The sequence below is a fragment of the Callorhinus ursinus genome, unplaced genomic scaffold, assembly GCF_003265705.2.
Source record: "Callorhinus ursinus isolate GAN/ISIS: 27379988/994484 unplaced genomic scaffold, GSC_fseal_2.0 scaffold39, whole genome shotgun sequence".
NCBI classification, from domain to species: domain Eukaryota; kingdom Metazoa; phylum Chordata; class Mammalia; order Carnivora; family Otariidae; genus Callorhinus; species Callorhinus ursinus.
Genome location: NW_027397101.1, coordinates 7381474 through 7403672, shown reverse-complemented (window position 1 = coordinate 7403672; position 22199 = coordinate 7381474).

Genomic DNA, 22199 nt, shown 5'->3' with positions numbered 1-22199 from the left:
CTATTCTGATTAGTATGAGGTAGTATCTTGTTGTGGTTTTGATTTGTATTTCCCTGATGATGAGTGATATTGAGCATTTTTTTTATGTGTCTGTTGGCCATCTGGATGTCTTCTATGGAGAAATGTCTGTTCATGTCTTCTACCCATTTCTTGACTGGATTATTTGTTGGGTGTTGAGTTTGATAAAGTCTTTAAAGATTGTGGATACTAGCCCTTTATCTGATATGTCATGTGCAAATATCTTTTCCCATTCTGTAAGGTGCATTTTGCTGTGCATAAGCTTTTCATCCTGATGAAGTCTCAATAGTTCATTTTGCTTTTGTTTCCCTTGACTTTGCAAGAAGTTGCTGCAGCCAAAGTAAAAGGGGTTGCTGCCTGTGCTCTCCTCTAGGATGTTGATGGATTCCTGTCTCACATTTAGGTCTTTCATCCATTTGGAGTTTATTTTTGTGTATGGTGTAAGAAAGTGGTCCAGTTTCATTTTTTCTGAATGTGGCTGCCCAGTTTTCCCAACACCATTTGTTGAAGAGACTGTCTTTTTTCCTTTGGATATTCTTTTCTGCTTTATCAACAATTAGTTGAAGGTCCATTTATGGGTTCTCTATTCTGTTCCATTGATCTGTGTGTCTGTTTTGATGATTATAGCTTTGTAATAGAACTTGAAATTCAGAATTGTAATGCCTCCAGCTTTGGTTTTCTTTTTCAACATCCCTCTGGCTATTTGGGGTCTTTTCTCATTCCATACGGATTTCAGAATTATTTGTTCCTGCTCTGTAAAAAAATGCTAGCAGTATTTTGATAAGGATTGCATTGAATGTGTAGATTGCTTTGGGAAGTATAGACATTCTAACAATATTTGTTCTTCTAATTCATGAGCAAGGAAAGTTTTTCCATTTCCTTTGGTCTTCCCCAATTTCTCTCATAAGTGTTCTGTAGTTTTCACAGTACAAATCTTTTTCCTCTTGTTTAGGTTTATTCCTAGGTATCTTATTGCTTTTGGTGCAATGATAAATGGGATTGGTTCCTTGATTTCTCTGCCACTTCATTATTGTTGTATAGAAATGCAACAGACTTCTGTGGGTTGATTTTTTATCATGTGACCTTACTAAATTCCTTTATCAGTTCTAGCAATTTTTTTGTGAAATCTTTTGGGTTTTCTTTTTTTTCTCTTTAAATTTTTATTGTTATGTTAATCACCATACATCACATCATTAGTTTTTGATGTAATGTTCCATGATTCATTGTTTGTGCGTAACACCCAGTGCTCCACGCAGAATGTGCCCTCTTTAATACCCATCACCAGGCTAACCCATCCCCCCACCCTCTTTTGGGTTTTCTACGCACAGTATCATGTTGTCTACACAGAGAAAACGTTTGACTTCTTCTTTGAAGATATGAATATCTTTTATTTCTTTTTCTTGTCTGATTGCTGAGGCTAGGACTTCTAGTACTATGTTGAACAATAGTGGTGAGAGTAGACATCCCTGTCTGGCTCCTGATCTTAAGGGAAAAGTTCTCAGTTTTTCCCCATAAGGATGACATTAGCTGTGGGTCTTTTGCATATGGCCTTTATGATCTTGAAGTATGTTCCCTCTATCTGTACTTTGTTGAGCGTTTTTATCAAGAAAGCATGCTGTATTTTGTCAAATGTCTTTTCTGCATTTATTGAGAGGATCATATCGTTTTTATCCCCCTTTTTTTATTAATGTGGTGTATCATGTTGATTGATTTGCAGATGATGAACCACCCCTGCAGCCCAGGAATAAATTCCACTTGGTTGTAAGTAAATAATCCTTTTAATGTACCGTTGGATCTGATTAGCTAGTATCTTGTTGAGAATTTTGGCATCCATGTTCATCAGGGATATTGGTCTGTAATTCTTTTTAGTGGGGTCTTTATCTGGTTCTGGAATCAAGGTAATGTTAGCCTTATAGAATAAGTTTGGAAGTTTGCCTTCCATTTCTATTTTTTGGAACAGAAGAATAGATATTAATTCTTCTTTAAACAGTTGGGAGAATTCCTCTGAGAAACCTTTCTGTCCTGGACTCTTGTTTGTTGGGAGATTTTTTATTATTGCTTCAATTTCTTTGCTGGTTATGGGTCTATTTATATTTTCTATTTCTTCCTATTTCAGTTTTGGTAGTTTATATGTTTCTGGGAATTTATCCATTTCTTTCAGATTGCCTAATTTGTTGGCATATAATTGCTCATAATATTCTCTTATAATTATTTGTATTGTTGCAGTTTTGGTTATGATCTCTCCTCTTTCATTCATGATTTTATTTCTTTGCGTCCTTTCTCTCTCTCTCTCTCTCTTTTTTTTTTTTTTTTGATAAGTCTGGCTAGGGGCTTATCAATTTTGCTAATTCTTTTAAAAAACCAGCTCTTAGTTTCATTGATCTGTTCACTGTTTTTTTTTATTTCTATATCATTTATTTCTGCTGTAATCTTAATTACTCTCCTTCTCTTGCTAGATTTAAGCTTTATTTACTGTTCTTTTTCCAGCTCCTTTAAGTGTAAGGTTAGGTTGTGTATTTGAGACTTTTTTGCTTCTTAAGGAAGGCCTGTGTTACTATATACTTTCCTCTTAGGACCACCCCAAAGGTTCTGAACTGTTATGTTTTCATTTTCATTTACTTCCATGTATTTTTTAAATTCATCTTTAATTTCCTGGTTGACCCGTTCATTCTTTAGTAGAATGCTCTTTAACCTCCATGTATTTCTGGTCCTTCCAAATTTTTTCTTGCGTTTGATTTCAAGTTTTATAACATTATGATCTTAAAATATGCATGGTATAATCTCAATCTTTTTGTACTGTTTGAGGGCTGATTTGCAACCCAGAATGTGATCTATTCTGGAGAATGTTCCATGTGCACTCGAGAAGAATGTGTATTCTTCTACTTTAGGATGAAATATTCTGTATATATCTGGTCCAGTTTGTCATTCAAAGCTTTTTATTTCCTTGTTGATCTTCTGCTTAGATGTGTCCCTGCTGTGAGTAGGGTGTCTCCTCCTATTACTGTATTATTACCAATGAGTTTAAGTTTAAGTTTGTTATTAATTGATATTTGGCTGCTCCCAAGTTAGTGGCATAAATATTTATGATTGTTATTTTTGGATAAACCCCTTTATTATGATATAATGTCCTTCTTCATCTTTTATTATAGTCTTTGTTTTAAAATCTAGTTTGTCTGATATAAGAATGGATACTCCAGGGGTGCCTGGGTGGCTCAGTCATTAAGTGTGTCTGCCTTCAGCTCAGGTCATGATCCCAGGGTCCTGGGATCAAGCCCCATATCAGGCTCCCTGCTCAGCAGAAGGCCTGCTTCTCCCTCTTCCACTCCCCCTGTGTTCCTTCTCTCGCATTGTCTCTCTCTGTCAAATAAATAAATAAAATCTTAAAAAAAAAAGAATGGATACTCCAGCTTTCTTTTGATGTCCATTAGCATGATAAATGGTTCTCCACTCCCTCACTTTCAATCTGGAGGTGTCTTTGGGTAAAAAATGAGTCTCTTGTATTTACAAATGACATATCAGATAAAAAGCTGGTATCCAAGATCTATAAAGAACTTCTCAAACTCAACACCCAAAAAACAAATGATCAAGTCAAGAAATGGGCAGAAGACATGAACAGACACTTCTCCAAAGAAGACATACAAATGGCCAACAGACACCTGAAAAAATGCTCCACATCACTTGGCATCGGGGAAATACAAATCAAAACCACCATGAGATACCACCTTACACCAGTGAGAATGGCTAAAATTAACAAGACAGGGAACAACAAATGTTGGCAAGAATGTGGAGAAATGGGAACCCTCTTACACTGTTGGTGGGAATGCAAGCTGGTACAGCCACTCTGGAAAACAGTATGGAGGTTCCTCAAGAAGTTAAAAATAGAGCTACCCTATGACCCAGCAATTGCACTACTAGGTATTTATCCCAAAGATACAGATGTAGTGAAAAGAAGGGGCACCTGCACCCCAATGTTCATAGCAGCAATGTCCACAGCCAAACTGCAGAAGGAGCCAAGATGTCCTTCAACAGATGACTGGATGAAGAAGATGTGGTTCATATATACAATGGAATATTTCTCAGCCATTAGAAAGGATGAATACCTCCCATTTGCTTCGACATGGATGGAACTGGAGGGGATTATGCTAAGTGAAATAAGTTGATTGGAGAAACACAACTATCATATGGTTTCAGTTATATGTGTAAGATAAGAAATAACACAGAGGATCATAGGGTAAGGGAGGGAAAACTGAATAGGAAGAAATCAGAGAGGGAAACAAACTATGACAGACTCTTGACTCTGGGAAATGAACTGAAGGTTGTGAAAGGGTAGGTGTTTGGGGGATGGGGTAACCAGGTGATGGGCGTTAAGGATGGCACATGATGTGATAGCACTTGGTGTTATACACAACTAATGAATCATTGAACACATCAGAAACTATTGATGTACTATATGTTAGCTAATTGAATTCAAATAAAAAATAAATAAGTAAAATAAAAAATAAAAAAATAAAATGAATCTCTTTTAGCAACATATTGATGGGTCTTGTTTTTGTTTTTGTTTTTATCCATTCTGATATCCTATGTCTTTTGATTGGAGCATGTAGTCCTTTTACAGTCAGAGTAGTTATTGAAAGATATGAATTTAGTGCCATTTTATTACCTGTAAAGTCACTCCTGTGGATTGTCTCTGTTCTTTTCTAGTCTTTGTTACTTTTAGTCTCTCTTTCCACTCAAAGGGTCCCCTTAATATTTCTTCCAGGGCTGGTTTAGTGAACTTTTAGTGTTTATCTTGGAAACTCTTTAACTCTTCTTCTATTCTGAATGACAGCCTTGCTGAATAAAGTATTCTTGGCTGTTTTCTCCCCCCATTTAGCACATTGGCTATTTCCATCGACTTCTTTCTGTCCTGCCAGGTCTTATCGATAGGTCTGCTGCTAACCTTATGTGTTTGCCTTTGTAGGCTAAGGACCTTTCATTCCGAGCTGCCTTCAGAATTCTCTCTGTATTTTGCAAGTTTCACTATGATATGTCATGGTATTGACCTGTTTTTGCTGATTTTGAGGGGACTTCTCTTTGCCTCTTGGACATTGAATGCCTGTTTCCTTCCCCAAATTAGGGAACTTATCAGCTATGATTTGTTCAAATAAACCTTCTGCCCCCTTTTCCTGCCTTCTTCTGGGACTCCCATGATATGGATATTATTTCACTTTATGGAATTGCTGAAATCCCTAGGTCTACCCTCACGATCTAATAGTTTTCTTTCCCTCTTTTCAGTTTCATTATTTTCCACAGTTTTTTTTAAAGATTTTATTTATTTGACACACAGAGAGAGACAGCAAGAGAGGGAACACAAGCAGGGGGAGTGGGAGAGGGAGAAGCAGGCTTCCCATGGAACAGGGAGCCCAATGTAAGGTTCAATCCCAGGACCCTGGGATCATGACCTGAGCTGAAGGCAGACACTTAATGACTGAGCCACCCAGGCACCCCATATTTTCCACAGTTTTATCTTCTATATCACCTATTTTCTTCTCTGCTTCTTCAATCCTCAAAGTGATATCCAGTCTGTTTTGCATCTCCATTATAGCATTTTTTTTATTTCAACCTGACTAGTTCTTAGGTGTTTTATTTCTGCAGCAAGGCTTTCTTTGATGTCTTCTAAGTTTTTTTTCAAGACTAGCTAGTAGTCTTATAACTGTTGATCTAAGTTCTTATTCAGATATATTGCTTTTATCTGCCTTGAGCAAGTCCCTGGCTGTGATATCTTCCTGACCTTTCTTTTGGGGAGAATTCTTCCATCTTGTAATTTTGGCTAAGTTTTTTTCTTTTGCTTGTTACAAAAGCTTGTTATGTTTCTTGCAACTCAGAGTAATGTTATATTAAAAGAGGTCATACACTGTCCAGGGCCTGGCACTTCAGGGAGTGTTTCTGGTGTATGCTGTGTGCAGTCTGTTGTTGCATTTTGGCTGCTCTTTCCCACTGGTCAGTTCTCTGCAGAATTCCTCACATGCAGTGGGGAGTGTTTGTACCTTTATAAGGTGTGTTTTGATTTGTTTGTTGAAAAAAAACCTGAAAAAGAAAGAAAGAGAAAAAAAGAAAAAGAAGAAAAAGAAATCCTGATCCAAAAATAAAAGAAAAGGAAAAGGAACAATTAAAAAAACAAAAACAAAAACAAAAAACAACCACCAGACAATCAAAACAAACAAACAAAAAAACTGTAAGCCTGATTCCAAAGAAAAAGAAAGGGGAAAAAAAATAAAGCAAGCCTGAACTAAAAAAGAAAAAAAAGAGAGAAAAGGAAATGAAAAGAAAAAATAAACAAACAAAAAACTATAAGCCTAATTCCAAAGAAAAAGAAAAAAAAGTGATAGGAGAAAAGAAAAAATACAGCCTGACCCTATTTGTACCAGACCTGAAGGGGACACTGTGAAGCACTGTATGATCAGTAGACCTGGTGCATGTGATGCGCTGCCTGTGTTATTCTCTGGGGGAGAGGCCTGCTGTGCAGGCTCAGAGTCAGTTCTGCCCCAGTAAAAAAGCACTTGCCAAGCACAGGGGAACTGAGTTTGATGTAAGTGGTTTCCACCTCCAGTAGGGGCTGCTCTTTTGCTCTCTGTTGTACAACTGTGTTGGTAGTGGGGATAAAATGGTAACACCCACTCTCCCACCCCAGAAAGGGGATTTCACACACTCCCCCTTCCAGATCACAGAAAAGTGAGGGCCAAAAGCATGCCCAGCACCCACCTCTCCTGCATTTATCTCTAGCATGGCTCAGATTCAAAACTCCAAATCTTGTGTGATTTATCTTTGGTGCACAGCTAGAATCAAAACTCCAAATTCTAAAGGACTGGGAACAACTCCGATCTGCTCCCTTTTCCAGATTAGAGGCTCACCTCCCTCTGACTAGTGCTCTTGGTCACAGAAAAATGGTCCCCTGCCTGTGAGATGTGTGAATTCTATGTTATAACAACACAAAAATGAGCAACCAGGTTATCCACCCTTTGCAGGAGTCTTCACCCCTTGCTGATGAAAAGCTGTTTGCTGGTCTGTGCAGGGTCTTTTGTCCCTGGAGAGGCAATACACTGTCTTCCAAATGTACTCCAGGAAGGTGATCGATCTTCCCCGGAGAACCTCGGAGATCCCTACAGCACTCTGTCTGCACTCCCAGGCCAATGGCATCCTCTCCAGGAGCACACTCAACAGCTCTGCTCCAGCAAAAGTCACGTACTTCCAAAATCCCAGAGTTTGAGCTTCACTCACTATTTGCAAAAAATCTGCACCACTCAGTTGGCCCGAGAAGTTTTCTTCTTGTGTGAACCCACCACTGCACTCTCTCAACCCCTCTTTCCCTCTCTCCTTTTTCTCTCTCCACAGAAATTCTTCCCACCCCTCCAGAGCACAGCAGCTTTTCTCTCCCCCAATTCATTTCCATGTACCTTGCACCTGCCACATTGTCTCCCCCCGACAGTGAAAATCCTTCTTCAAATCCTCAGATTGATTTCCTGGGTGTTCTAGGTGATCTGATACAGCTGTGTTGGCAAGATGAAGAAAGCCCCAGGTCCCCCAACTTCTCTGCCATCTTAACTCTGCCTTCCTCATTTAATTTCAAAAAGTGAAAAATAGGGCGACTGGGTGGCTCAGCTGGTTAAGTGTCTGCCTTCAGCTCAGGTCATGACCCAGGGACCTGAGATCGAGTCCCTCCCCACTGAGCAGGGGAGCCTGCTTCTCCCTCTGCCCCTCCCCCCACTGTGGTCTCTCTCTCTCTCTCTCTCTCTCTCTCTCTCTTTTTCTTTCTTGCGCTTGCAAAAATAAATAAAATCTTAAAAAATAAATAAAAAGTGAAAAATAAAATTAACAAATAAGACAGTCATTAGATTTAGGTATTTAGGATAGTGCAAAAGAAACAAAGGAAAGATGAAAGACTAAATATTCCAAGAAGCCCTTTCCTAAAAACAGGCACAATAAAATATTTAAAAGCATCTCAGTTTGGCTGAGACAAAATAAGGGAATTATTGGGAAGGTGAAGATGGCAGTGGGGTAAGATGACTCTAGGTATGCCTTGTCCCATGAATCCAACTAGATAACTATCAAGTCATCTTAAATACCGCAGAAATCGATCTGAAGACTGGCAAAACAAACTCCATAACAAAAGGTAGAGAAGAGGCCACATCAAAGAAGGTAGGAAGTGTAGAGATGTGGTTTGGGAGAGAAACTGTTCATGGCTGCCAAAGTAGGTAGGGAGCTGTGGTCACAGAGGTCAAAAAACAGACTAGTACACAGGGGAACCCACACAAGAAGATGAATCCCCACAGCAATTGGCTTGGAAAGAGAGGGGCTGAATTTCATGAGTTCTTGCAACCAGCAGGGCTTAAAGTCTGGAGTGTCAAAGGTCAGCAGACTTGACTAGGATAGAGTCTGGAAGGCATTGGGGCTGCTCTTGGAGAAAAGGCAGGGAAAGCATCCCACAGACACACAGGATGGAAACAGTGATCTGATGAGCACCTGGGGCACACAGTGGGAAGTTTATTTGCTCATCTCTGAGCCTGTCCCAGAGGCAGCATTCAGGAATACACCTCTGGGTGGGTCGATGCCCTTTAGTATAAGCACAGGACCACCTACGGGAAGCAGCACAGCACTGACCCTTGCTACTAACTTGCTTACACCAAACCCCACACCCCCACATTCCAGTGGAACTGCCCTTCCCATTCAGGCTTGCCTCAGTCACAGAAAGGCAGGCACCAACCCTGAAAAGAACAGCCCAAACCCCAGCCAACACCTTCCTGACCCGGAAGTTTTGTGGGGCCTCAGTTCCCACAACAGGGCCAAAAGATCTCATTTCATAAGAAGACCAGACCACACCTAAATAGAATTTGCCACAATCAGTCCAGGAATGAAATACTGCCCACAACAAGCAAAGAGAGCCTCTGCAGACAACTAGCCTGAAGAATAAAGTGGCCAAGACATAACAGCAGAGCACACACAGCATGCTTTGGAGACATTCCCTAAAGTGCCTGGCCCTGAAGAACAGGGGACACTACATGACAGGAAACTACAGGGCCTCTTCTTAATAATGCCATTACCCTCAAGAATGGCAGACATAGCTGTCTTTCCTAACACACAGAAGCAGGCGCAGAGACTTAGACAAAATGAGAAGACAGAAGAATTTGTCCCAAATGTAAGAACAGGACAAAGACATATGTGAAACAGATAAAGTTAACAAATGCCTGATAGAGAATTTAACATAATAAAAATAAAGATACTCATTGGACTTGAGAAAAGAGTAGAAGACGTGAGTGAGCCCCTTAACACAGAGATAAGGAATAACATAGAAGAGATAAGGAGCTCAATAAATGAAATGAGAAACACACTGGATGGAAGAAGCAGAGGAATGATTAATGATGCAGAAGACAGAGTAATGGAAAATAATCAAGCTGAACAAAACAGAAAAAAAATTATGCAAATCAATAATAGACTTAGGGAACTCAGTGACTGCATCAAATGTAATAACATTCATACCATAGGAGTCCCAGATGAAGAGAGAGAAAGGGGGGCAAAAATTTTATTTGAAGAAATAATAGCTGAAAATTTCCCTAATCTTGGGAAGGAAACAGACATCCAGATCCAAGAGACACAAAGAAACCCCAACAAAATCAACAAAAGCAGATCCACAACAAGACATATTGTAATTAAATTGGCAAAATATAGTGATAAAGGAAAAATCTTAAGACCAAAGAGGATAGTAATATACAAGGGAAACCTCATAAGGCTATCAGCTGTTTTTTTCAGCAGAAACTTTGCAAGCTGGAAGGGCTTGCAAAGGTGTGATATATTCAAAGAGGTGAATGGAAAGGTCTGCGACAGCCAAAAAACAAATAATCCAGTCAAGAAATGGGCAGAAGACATGAACAGACACTTTTCCAAAGAAGACATACAAATGGCCAACAGACAACATCACTCAGGATCAGAAAAATACAAATCAAAAGCACAATGATATACAACCTCACACCAGTCAGAATGGTTAAAATTAACAAGTCAGGAAACAACAAGGATGCAGGGAAAGGGGAACCCTCTTACACTGTTGGTGGGAATGCAAGCTGGTACAGCCACTCTGGAAAACAGTGTGGGAAGGTTCCCCAAAAAGTTAAAAATAGAGCTACCCTATGACCCAACAATTGCACTACTAGGTATTTCCCCAAAGGATATAAATGTAGTGACCTGAAGGGTTTTAAGACTCCAAACTTTAAGGACCTGGTGTGGCAGGGACTTGTCCTGGTCTTCTGGGGGAGGGTCTTGCTGACTGGGATTAATGTAAATTTGATGCAGAAGGGCAGTCACAGCGGAGCTCAGGAGCATGGAATTTAGAACAAAGTACCCTAAGCAGCCAGTGTCTGGGTTATCCACCCTCAGCAGGTGTCTCTGTGCCTATGCTGAGGGGTGGGGGAGGGAAATATCACCCACGAGCTCCTTTGTCCCTGGAGAGGCAATGCCATCTCTCTCAGATGTGCTCCAAAAAGGGGAAACCTTCTCTACCAGTGTGTCTCAGGAGATCCTGTGATCATGCTGTCTGCCCCCCAGGTTACCTGCCTGCCTTCTCTACAGGAGCACTGTAGCGTCCTCATGGCTCTATACCAGCCACACCATGAATAGACTTCTAAGACTCCAGGTTTGGGCTCCACTGGTTGTAAAAACTCACAAAAATCATTCCCTCTAATTTTCCCAGTCAATGGCTTTGGGGAAGTGTTTTACTTGTGTGGTCCCCTGTGCGCTCTTTTCTCTCTCACCTTTCTCTGTGACCAGGGCTCCATCCCCTCTGCAACACCCCCAAACCTTTTCTCCCCAAACCACATCTCTGCACCTCCTACCTTCCATGATGTAGCCTCCTCTGTCCCTCTATTCATGCAATTTGTTCTGTCAGTCCACAGATAGATTTCTTGGGTATTCAGAATGATTTAATAGTTATCTAGCTGTGTTCAAGGGATGAAACAAGCCTAGGGTCCTCCTACTATGCTGCCATTTAGCTCCTCCTCCTCTCAGTGATCATTTAATTTAAAATTGCATTAGTTATTTCAACCACAGATGCTTTCTCTATTTGCTCTCCATTTGTGGGTGATATGCTGTTGTTCTCCATGGAAACAGTGTCTAGAGTTATTCAAACAGCACTGGTTGCTTTCTTCTCCCTCTTCTAGATCTCTGTTGTTGTTATTGTTGTTGATGCTGTTGTCATTATCACTGTTATTTTGATTTGTTAGCAGTAAGTGAGCAGCAATAAGACAGTTAAATTTGTTTTGTGTACATTCTGATGCCAAGTCATTAAAAATCCTGAGATTTGATGGGTTGGGAGAGTGACTTCTCAGTGTAAACCTATTACAAGGGTTTGATTTTTAATTTTTCAAAAATCTCCATGTGAATGTCTTCTAGTCTCTCCAATTTGGAAAAGTTCTCTGTAAAATGTCTGTTGCACTAAATATATTTTTGGAAGTTCAAAAGACCAGACACCACAAATATAGAATTGTAGTAGAATAAGAGTGACTTCAAATCAGCTTCTTACATCCTGAATCACTACACATGCCTGCTTTATGTTGCCAGATATAGGCACATTGTGGGAACACTGAAGAACTCAAAGGTGTTTCTACTCTTACGAGATTGTGGAGGTTGTTGTTATTGTTTTAATTTCATTCAAACAAATATATGTAATTAAAGTGACAGAAATTTATTAGACACCAGAAATTGTGTCAGCAGACATTCAGATAGCCAAGATTAACAGCAGGAATACCCAGGAATGCTTCTGTGAGACACTCAAGACACATGTTTTTTCAGTGCTTGGTCTCTGATTGAGAAGCTGACACAAACAATTTTATTTTAATAGAATCACTTCCTATTATACTCCATACATATGGATCTCATCATCCTAAAATGTACCTTCATAAATTTATTTGATATTGAGAAGAATAGATGCACATACAGAAGAGGGAAATGTTGATAAAAAGGATCAAAAAACTCATTGTCAAATCCAAGATCACTTTTTTTTATATTTGTCTTTTAGAAGTTCTATAGTATAGCTTTTTACATTTAAAGACAGTGTATTAGATTCCTTTTTTTTTCTTTCACATGTGGATGTCTAGTTATCCCAATATCATTTGTTGAAGAGACTATTATTTCTCCATTCAATTGCCTTTGTTTTTTTGTCAAAGATCTGTTGACTAGATTATGTAGTTAAGATGGTGGAGTAGTAGGGGGACCCAGAACTTATCCTTTGAATATAGCTAGATCAACATTCAACTATTTTGAACAACTAGGAGGAAGATTGGAAGATTAAAGAAAAAATCTGCACAGTTGGAGCAAGAGAACATGGCAGATGTGAGGTTCAGAGCTGTGAATTGGGGGAGAGGAAAACTGCACAGCCATGAAGGGGAGGGAACTCCTTTTGCAGAGCAAAGTCAGGAAGAGGGAGAAAGTGGAAGACAGCCCAGTGTGTAAGGACTGCACAATAAGCCACAGTGAGGAGATGCCCTGGGTTGCGCAGGGAAAGATCGCTCCCCTTCCTGGAAGGCATGTGCAAGAGGATATTTTGCCTCTACAAGAACAAAAGGCCAGCCAGGAGTCATTGAGTGGTGCTCAACAACAGGGTCAGAGGTGCATGCAGAAGGCAGAAAACCTCTTAACAACTTTTCACTGTGAGCCACAAAAGGCTTAAATCTCTGTGTGCATGCAGATTGGCTGCTTTTCTGCAGCAGAACTGAGTAGAAAGCAGAAACTGGAGCAGATTGTAAATAACCTGGCTGCTGCTTTTCACTGTTTGCCACAATAGATTTAAGCATCTGCCATAGCTCTTCTGGGACAAGAGGGAGTAGGGGACTGAGTCAAGTGCAGACTGCCAATAACCTGGTTCCAGCTTTTTTCTGAGCATTACAATAAACTCTAGCCTCTGCATGCACCCTGGAAAACATCTTTTTGGGAATGGGACAGTGCTGGGCATGCCCTGAGCCTCTCCTCCAGGGGACTGGAGTGGGGACACACCTTACCAGGCACTTTAAAATGTGGAATTTTGAATCCCAGCCACTGGTCAGAAATAAAATACAGGAATTCTACGGCTCCGGACACACCAATGGCCCAAAGACGGACAGGTTAAGGGCAGGGAACTGATGAAAACCTAGGACACAGGAGATTGTTTTTCTGAGAGGGCTTCTGAATAGCGGTGGCCAGGACTTCTCCCCAGGGACAAGAGGGAAGGGTGGAGGCCATATTCTAACTCCTCTGCCCACCAACACAGTCGGACTTCAGAGAGAAAGAAAGTGCCCACTGGAGGCTGGAGTCCGCTACATTAACCCCTGCGCCCTTGCACTTGGCAAAAGAATCTTTACAAGCATGAGTCAGTCTGTGAGCCAGCCCAGCAGGCCTCTCCCTCAGACCAACATAGGCCCTTGCATCCACCAAGTCTACTGATTAAAGAAAGCTCCAAAACATCAGTATCCAGTGGAAATAGGACCATGATTGTTTCTTTTCTCTCTCTCTCTCTCCTCTTTTCTTAATTTTCTTAAATTTTTATTTTTTTTTACTTTTTTATTGTTATGTTAATCACCATACATCATTGGTTTTGGATGTAATGTTCCATGATTGTTTGTGCATAACACCCAGTGCTCCACACAGAACGTGCCCTCCTTAATACCCATCACCAGGCTAACCCATCCCCCTACCCCCCTCCCCTCTAGAACCCTCAGTTTGTTTTTCAGAGTCCATCGTCTCTCATGGTTCATCTCCCCTCCGATTCCCCCCCTTCATTCTTCCTCTCTTGCTATCTTCTTCTTATTTTTTTTTCTTAACATATATTGCATTATTTGTTTCAGAGGTACAGATCTGTGATTCAACAGTCTTGCACAATTCACAGTGCTCACCATAGCACATACCCTCCCCAATGTCTATCACCCAGCCACCCCATCCCTCCCACCCCCACACCACTCCAACAACCCTCAGTTTGTTTCCTGAGATTGAGAATTCCTCATAACAGTGAGGTCATATGATACATGTCTTTCTCTGATTGACTTATTTCACTCAGCATAAAACCCTCCAGTTCCATCTATGTCATTACAAATGGCAAGATCTCATTCCTTTTGATGGCTGCATAGTATCCCATTGTATATATATACCACCTCTTCTTTATCCATTCATCTGTCAATGGACATCTTGGCTCTTTCCACAGTTTGGCTATTGTGGACACTGCTGCTATAAACAAAGGGGTGCATGTACCCCTTCAGATCCCTATATTTGTATCTTTGTGGTAAATACCCAGTAGTGCAATTGCTGGGTCGTATGGTAGCTCTATTTTCAACTGTTTGAGGAAACTTCATACTGTTTTCCAGAGTGTTTGCACCAACTTGCATTCCCACCAACAGTGTAGGAGGGTTCCCCTTTCTCCGCATCCCCGCCAATATCTGTCATTTCCTGATTTGTTAATTTTAGCCATTCTGACTGGTGTGAGGTGGTATCTCATTGAGGTTTTGATTTGGATTTCCCTGATGCAGAGCAATGTTGAGCACTTTTTCATGTGTCTATTGGCCATTTGGATGTCTTCTTTGGAAAAATGTCTGTTCATGTCTTCTGCCCATTTCTTGATTGGATGATTTGTTCTTTGGGTGTTGAGTTTGATAAGTTCTTTATAGATTTTGGATACTAGCCCTTTATCTGATATGTCATTTGCAAATATTTTCTCCCATTCTGTGGGTTGTCTTTTGGTTTTGTGGACTGTTTCTTTTGCTGTGCAAAAGCTTTTCATCTTGATGAAATCTCAATAGCTCATTTTTGCCCTTGCTTCCCTTGCCTTTCGTGATGTTTCTAGGAAGAAGTTGCTGCGACTGAGGTCGAAGAGGTTGCTGCCTGTGTTCTTCTTTAGGATTTTGATGGACTCCTGTCTCACGTTTAGGTCTTTCAATCATTTGGAGTCTATTTTTGTGTGTGGCGTAAGGAAATGGTCCAGTTTCATTCTTCTGCATGTGGCTGTCCAATTTTCCCAACACCATTTGTTGAAAAGACTGTCTTTTTTCCATTGGATATTCTTTCCTGCTTTGTCAAAGATGAGTTGACCAAAGAGTTGAGGGTCCATTTCTGGGCTCTCTATTCTGTTCCATTGATCTATGTGTCTGTTTTTGTGCCAGTACCATACTTTCTTGATGATGACAGCTTTGTAATAGAGCTGGAAGTCCGGAATTGTGATGCCGCCAGCTTTGCTTTTCTTTTTCAATATTCCTCTGGCTATTCGGGGTCTCTTCTGGTTCCATACAAATTTTAGGATTATTTGTTCCATTTCTTTGAAAAAAGTGGATGCTTTTTTGATGCGGATTGCATTGAATGTGTAGATTGCTCTAGGTAGCATTGACAGCTTCACAATATTTGTTCTTCCAATCCATGAGCATGGAACGTTTTTGCATTTCTTTGTGTCTTCCTCAATTTCCTTCAGGAGTATTTTATAGTTTTCTGAGTACAGATCCTTTGCCTCTTTGGTTGGATTTATTCCTAGGTATCTTATGGTTTTGGGTGCAATTGTAAATGGGATTGACTCCTTAATTTGTCTCTCTTCTGTCTTGTTGTTGGTGTATAGGAATGCCACTGATTTCTGTGCATTGATTTTATATCCTGCCACTTTACTGAATTCCTGTATGAGTTCTAGCAGTTTAGGGGTGGAGTTTTTGGGTTTTCCACATAAAGCATCATATCATCTGCAAAGAGAGAGAGTTTGACTTCCTCTTTGCCATTTTGGATGCCTTTGATTTTTTTTGTTGTCTGATTGCTGTGGCTAGGACTTCTAATACTATGTTGAATAGCAGTGGTGATAGTGGACATCCCTGCCACATTCCTGACTTTAGAGGGAAAGCTGTCAGCTTTTCCCCATTGAGAATGATATTCGCTCTAGGTTTTTCATAGATGGCTTTTATGCTATTGAGGTATGTACCCTCTATCCCTATACTCTGAAGAGTTTTGATCAAGAAAGGGTGCTGTACTTTGTCAAATGCTTTTTCTGCATCTATTGAGAGGATCATATGATTCTTTTTCTTTTGTTTGTTAATATATTGTATCACGTTGATTGATTTGTAGATGTTGAACCAACCTTGCAGCCCAGGGATAAATCCCAGTTGGTCATGGTGAATAATCCTTTTAATGTACTGTTGGATCCTATTGGCTAGTATATTGGTGAGATTTTTTGCATCCATGTTCATCAAGGATATTGGTCTGTAATTCTCCTTTTGGATGGGGTCTTTGTCTGGTTTGGGGATCAAGATAATGGTGGCCTCATAAAATGAGTTTGGAAGTTTTCCTTCCATTTCTATTTTTTGGAACAGTTTCAGGAGAATAGGTATTAATTCTTCTTGAAATGTTTCGTAGAATTCCCCTGGGAAGCCATCTGGCCCTGGGATCTTGTTTGTTGGGAGATTTTTGATGACTGCTTCAATTTCCTTAGTGGTTATAGGTCTGTTTAGGTTTTCTCTTTCTTCCTGGTTCAATTTTGGTAGTTGATTCATCTCTAGGAATGCATCCATTTCTTCCAGGTTATCTAATTTGCTGGCATAGAGTTGCTCATAATATGTTCTTATAATTGTTTGTATGTCTTTGGTGCTGGTTATGATCTCTCCTCTTTCATTCATGATTTTGTTGATTTGGGTCATTTCTCTTTTCTTTTTGGTAAGTCTGGCCAGGGCTTTATCAATCTTGTTAATTCTTTCAAAGAACCAGCTCCTAGTTTCGTTGATCTGTTCTACTGTTCTTTTGGTTTCTATTTCATCAATTTCTGCTCCAATCTTTATTATTTCTCTTCTCCTGCTGGGTTTAGGATTTATTTGCTGTTTTTTCTCTAGCTCTTTTAGGTGTAGGGTTAGGTGTGTATTTGAGACCTTTCTTGTTTCTTGAGAAAGGCTTGTATTGCTATATACTTTCCTCTTAGGACTGCCTTTGCTGTATCCCAAAGATTTTGAACAGTTGTGTTTTCATTTTATTGGTTTCCATGAATTTTTTTAATTCTTCTTTAATTTCCTGGTTGACCCATTCATTCTTTAGTAGGATGCTCTTTAGCCTCCATGTATTTGAGTTCTTTCCGACTTTCCTCTTGTGATTGAGTTCTAGTTTCAAAGCACTGTGGTCTGAAAATATGCAGGGAATGATCCCAATCTTTTGGTACCGATTGAGACCTGATTTGTAACCTAGGATGTGATGTATTCTGGAGAATGTTCCATGGGCACTAGAGAAGAATGTGTATTCTGTTGCTTTGGGATGGAATGTTCTGAATATGTCTGTGAAGTCCATTTGGTCCAGTGTGTTGTTTAAAGTCTTTATTTCCTTGTTGATCTTTTGCTTAGATGATCTGTCCATTTCAGGCAGGGGGGTGTTAAAGTCCCCCACTATTATTGTATTGTTGTCAATGTGTTTCTTTGCTTTTGTTATTAATTGCCTTATATAATTGGCTGCTCCCATGTTAGGGGCATAGATATTTACAATTGTTAGGTCTTCTTGTTGGATAGACCCTTTAAGTAGGATATAGTGTCCTTCCTCATACTTTATTATAGTTTTGATTTAAAAACTAATTTGTCTGATATAAGGACTGCCACCCCAGCTTTCTTTTGATGTCCATTAGCATGGTAAGTGGTTTTCCACCCCCTCACTTTCAATCTGGAGTTGACTTTGGGTCTAAAATGAGTCTCTTGCAGAGAGCCTATCGATGGGTCTTATTTTTTTTATTCAATCTGATACCCTGTGTCTTTTGATTGGGGTTAGCCCATTTACATTCAGGGTAACTATTGAAAGATATTAATTTAGTGCCATTGTATTGTCTATAAGGTGACTGTTACTGTATATTGTCTCTGTTCCTTTCTGGTCTATGTTACTTTTAGGCTCTCTATTTGCTTAGAGGACCCCTTTCAATATTTCTTGTAGGGCTGGTTTTGTTTTTGCAAATTCCTTTAGTTTTTATTTTTCTTGGAAGCTGTTTATCTCTCCTTCAATTTTCAGTGACAGTCTAGCTGGATTTAGTATTCATGGCTGCATATTTTTCTCGTTTAGTTCTCTCAAGATATCATGCCAGTCCTTTCTGGCCTGCCAGGTCTGTCTGGATAGGTCTGTTGCCAGTCTAATGTTTCTAACATTGTAGGTTACAGATCTTTTGTCCCGAGCTTCTTTCAGGATTTTCTCTTTGTCTCTGAGACTCGTGAGTTTTACTATTAGATGTTGGTGTGTTGACCTATTTTTATTGATTTTCAGAGGGGTTCTCTGTGCCTCCTGGATTTTGATGCCTGTTTCCTTCCCCAAATTAGGGAAGTTCTCTGCTATAATTTGCTCCAATATACCTTCTATCCCTCTCTCTTTTTCTTCTTCTTCTGGGATCCAAATTATTCTAATATTGTTTCATCTTATGATATCACTTATCTCTCAAATTCTGCCCTTGTGATCCAGTGGTTGTTTATCTCCCTTTTCTCAGCTTCTTTATTTTCCATCAGTTGGTCTTCTATATCACTAATTCTCTCTTCTGTCTCGTTTATCCTAGCAGTTAGAGCCTCCATTTTTAATTGCACCTCATTAATAACCTTTTTGAATTCGACTTGGTTAGATTTTAGTTCTTTTATTTCTCCAGAGAGGGTTTCTCTAATACCTTCTATGCTTTTTTCATGCCCAGGTAGTATCTTTAAAAATCATCATTCTGGGGGAGCCTGGGTGACTCAGTCATTAAGCATCTGCCTTTGGCTCAGGTCATGATCCCAGTGTCCTGGGATCGAGCCCTGCCTTGGGCTCCCTGCTCCACAGGAAGCCTGCTTCTCCCTCTCCCACTCCCCCTGCTTGTGTTCCCTCTCTCACTGTGTCTCTCTCTGTCAAATAAATAAAATCTTTAAAAAAATAAAAAATAAAAAATAAAATCATCATTCTAAACTCGAGTTCCGACATCTTACTAATGTCCTTATTAATTAGGTCCCTAGCACTCAGTACTGCCTCTTGTTCTTTTTTTTGAAGTGATTTTTTTTCCATCTTGTCATTTTGTCCAGAGGAGAATAGATGAATGAGAGAACAAAATGCTAACAGGTAACAATGACCCCAGATAAATATACACTAAACAAATCAGAAGAGACCTGAAACCAGGGAAAAAGAAAGGGAAAGAAAGAAAAAAGAAAAAAAAAAGAAAAAGAAAAAGAAAAAGATAAAAAAAAGAGAATATGATCAAGGATGATCAGGCTGGTGCATAGATCAGTGCCACACACTAGATTTTGGGTGTATTTTGGTCTGTTAGAAGAAAGTGCCTCCCAAAATTTTAAAGAAAGAAAAACTTATATATGTACAAAAATAAGGGTAAATACGATGAAGGGATGGAATATGACTGTAAAGATGAAAATTATAAAAGATTTTATAAAAGGAATTGATAATCATGGAACACTACATCAAAAACTAATGATGTAATGTACAGTGATTAACATAACAATAAAAAATTAAAAAAATTAAAAAACCAGTAAGGCATGGGGAGAAAATGGAACAATGTAAAAAAAAAAAAAGGAATTGATAAGAAGTTGGTTTAACAAAGAAAGAAGAGGAATTAAAAAAAAGGGGAGAGAATGTGATCAGGTGGGAGACTAGAACAAAGCCATACACTAGAGATTTAGGGTATATTTTGGTCTGTTAGAAGAAACTGTATCCCAAAATTTTAAAAAGAGAACAACTTATATATATATATATCAAAAATAAGGTTAACCTCTATGAAGGGATAGAATATGACTCTAAAAATGAAAAATAAAAAAGATTTTTTAAAGAGGGATTGATAAAATGTTGGTTGAAAAGGGAAAAAGCGAAATTCAAAAAAAGAAATTAAAAAAATTAACTTTGAAAGAGTAAAAGGTCATGGGAAAAAAGCCATGTATTCTCTGTGCAGTATTCCCCTAGCGCTGGAGTTCTGACATTCTCGTTGATTGGTAAACTTGGTCTTGGCTGGCTATTCTTGCTGACCTTCTGGGGGAGGGGACTGTTGCCATGGTTCCCAAATGTCTTTGCCAGAGGTGGAATTGCCCTGCCCTTGCCTGTCCGGGCTAAGTAATCTGCTCGGGTTTGCTCTCGGGAGCTTTTGTTCCCTGCAAGCTTTCCATACAGCTTTGGAGGACGAGAGTGAAAATGGCGGCCTCCCAATCTCCACCCCAGAGGAGTGGAGAACTTGGGGTTTTACTCCTCAGTGAGCCCCCAGAGAAAAGCAGTCAATTACTCCCGTCTCCGCGCTCTCTGGCCACACTCCATTGTCACCTGGCCTGTGACTGAGCATTTCTATCTCTGGCACACAACCCCATTTGGACTCTCCAAACCCAGCAGATCCCTGTGGTGCTACTGCGCCACTCCTCCTGGGGGAGGAAGGGGAGTCTCCCCGGATTTGCTGCTTCTTGGGTCCCTGCTGGAAGAGCAGTGGCCCAACTGTGCCACGTATCACAGTTTATGGCCACCCCGAGCTGAGAGCCCTCTCTTCGGCTCTGTCTCTGCAGCCAGCTTCCCTGCTCTGATACCTGAGAGCTCTGCCACACTCAGGCACCCCTGATCTTCCTGTGACCCTGAGGGTCCTGAGACCACACTGTCCCAGTGAGGGTTCCACCTCGCCACCCCCCCACCTAGCCACTGGAGCAACATTCCTCAGCAGAGCAGACTTCTAAAATTTCCAATTTTATGCTACACTGCTCTATCACTTGCCAGTAGCTGCTGATGGAGGCCCCCTCCCCTGCCATTGATCTTCCTGAATATCACTTCAGATTCACTTCTTCGCACGTCCTACCTTCCAGAAAGTGGTCGCTTTTCTGTTCAGAGAGTTGTTGCTGTTCTTTTCTTCCATCTTCTGTTGAGTTCATAGGTGTTCAGAATGGTTTGATCCCTATCTAGCTGAATTCCTGGGAGCAGATGAAATTTAGGTCTCCTACTCCTCCACCATCTTGCTCCTCCCCCCCTCCAGTATATGCTTTTTAAGTTAGGTTCCCACCAACAGAGTGTAAGAGTTTCTGTTTCTCCACATCCTAGCACTTGGTGTCATCAATCTATTTATCATCAAATAACTGAAAATATTTTAGTATTATTTTACCTTGTATTTCTTTAATAGTGAGGTTGGTTGGGTACTTAAATATTTATTTACTGTCTGAATTTTTTCTAAGAGCTGCCTATTCTTTCTTTTGCCCATTTGTTGTTGCTCACTGTTCTTAGATTATTTATCTTTTGCTGATTGACATTAACCTTTCATCTGTCCTTATGGGGCCATATAGAGAAAGGTTTCATCAGCAAAAGAGACCCCATTAAAAGAAATGTAATCATACTTCATTTATAATTATAGTCTTAGATAGCAAACCATCAGGACATAATAAAAATAAAAATAAGATTTTCCTTCACTTGTGATATTTTCCTCAAATTTGAAATCTCAACTTCTGTTTATTTTCTTTTTGTTTAATTAGCAAATATTTTAAATAACCTCTACATACCAGGCAACATGCCAGGCTTTGTGGGTATAAAAGTGGGAACTTAGATTCATGGACTTTTAAGTCCTTAGGAATCTTAGGAGACATTTTCCCATCCACTCAATTTATAGATAACTGAGATTGAGAGTTCAAATGTCTGTATGACCTCCATCAGGAACCCAGTTGGGAGCAGACATTTGGGAAGTCCCTGGCTCCCACGACCATGCCCATGCTCTTTTCATTTATTCAACAACACTCCACACCTTAGCATGCTGCACACAGTCAGCTCATCTTAGAATATTTGCACAAGAATTTTCAGAGGAATTGTTTTATTGCACAAAATTAGATAAGAAAGAAAGCATAATGATGCTAAAACATGTCTGGTGACAAGGATTCTGGCTCACTTTGGGACTTTCTGGTCATTATGATTTTCCCACAAAACAAATCTTACTGACCTTAACAAAGCATACTTTGACCTGAACAGCATGCTTTGAGGCTTTTTCTGTTTTCTACAAAACAATCTGTTAATGTAAAGGCAGTCAGAAGTATTCTTGACTTCACTGTATTACTTGCTGTCTTAGCAAATACTGTACTACAAATAAACATGTAGTTTAAACCCAGTTTCATCCATGCTTCACATTAGGGAACGAAAAGGGGACCATCCACACTTTTACCTATGTCTATCTTGGCTGCTTAAGCACTGCCAAACTTTTGGGGAGCATACAAATGTTAATCACATGGCTCAGC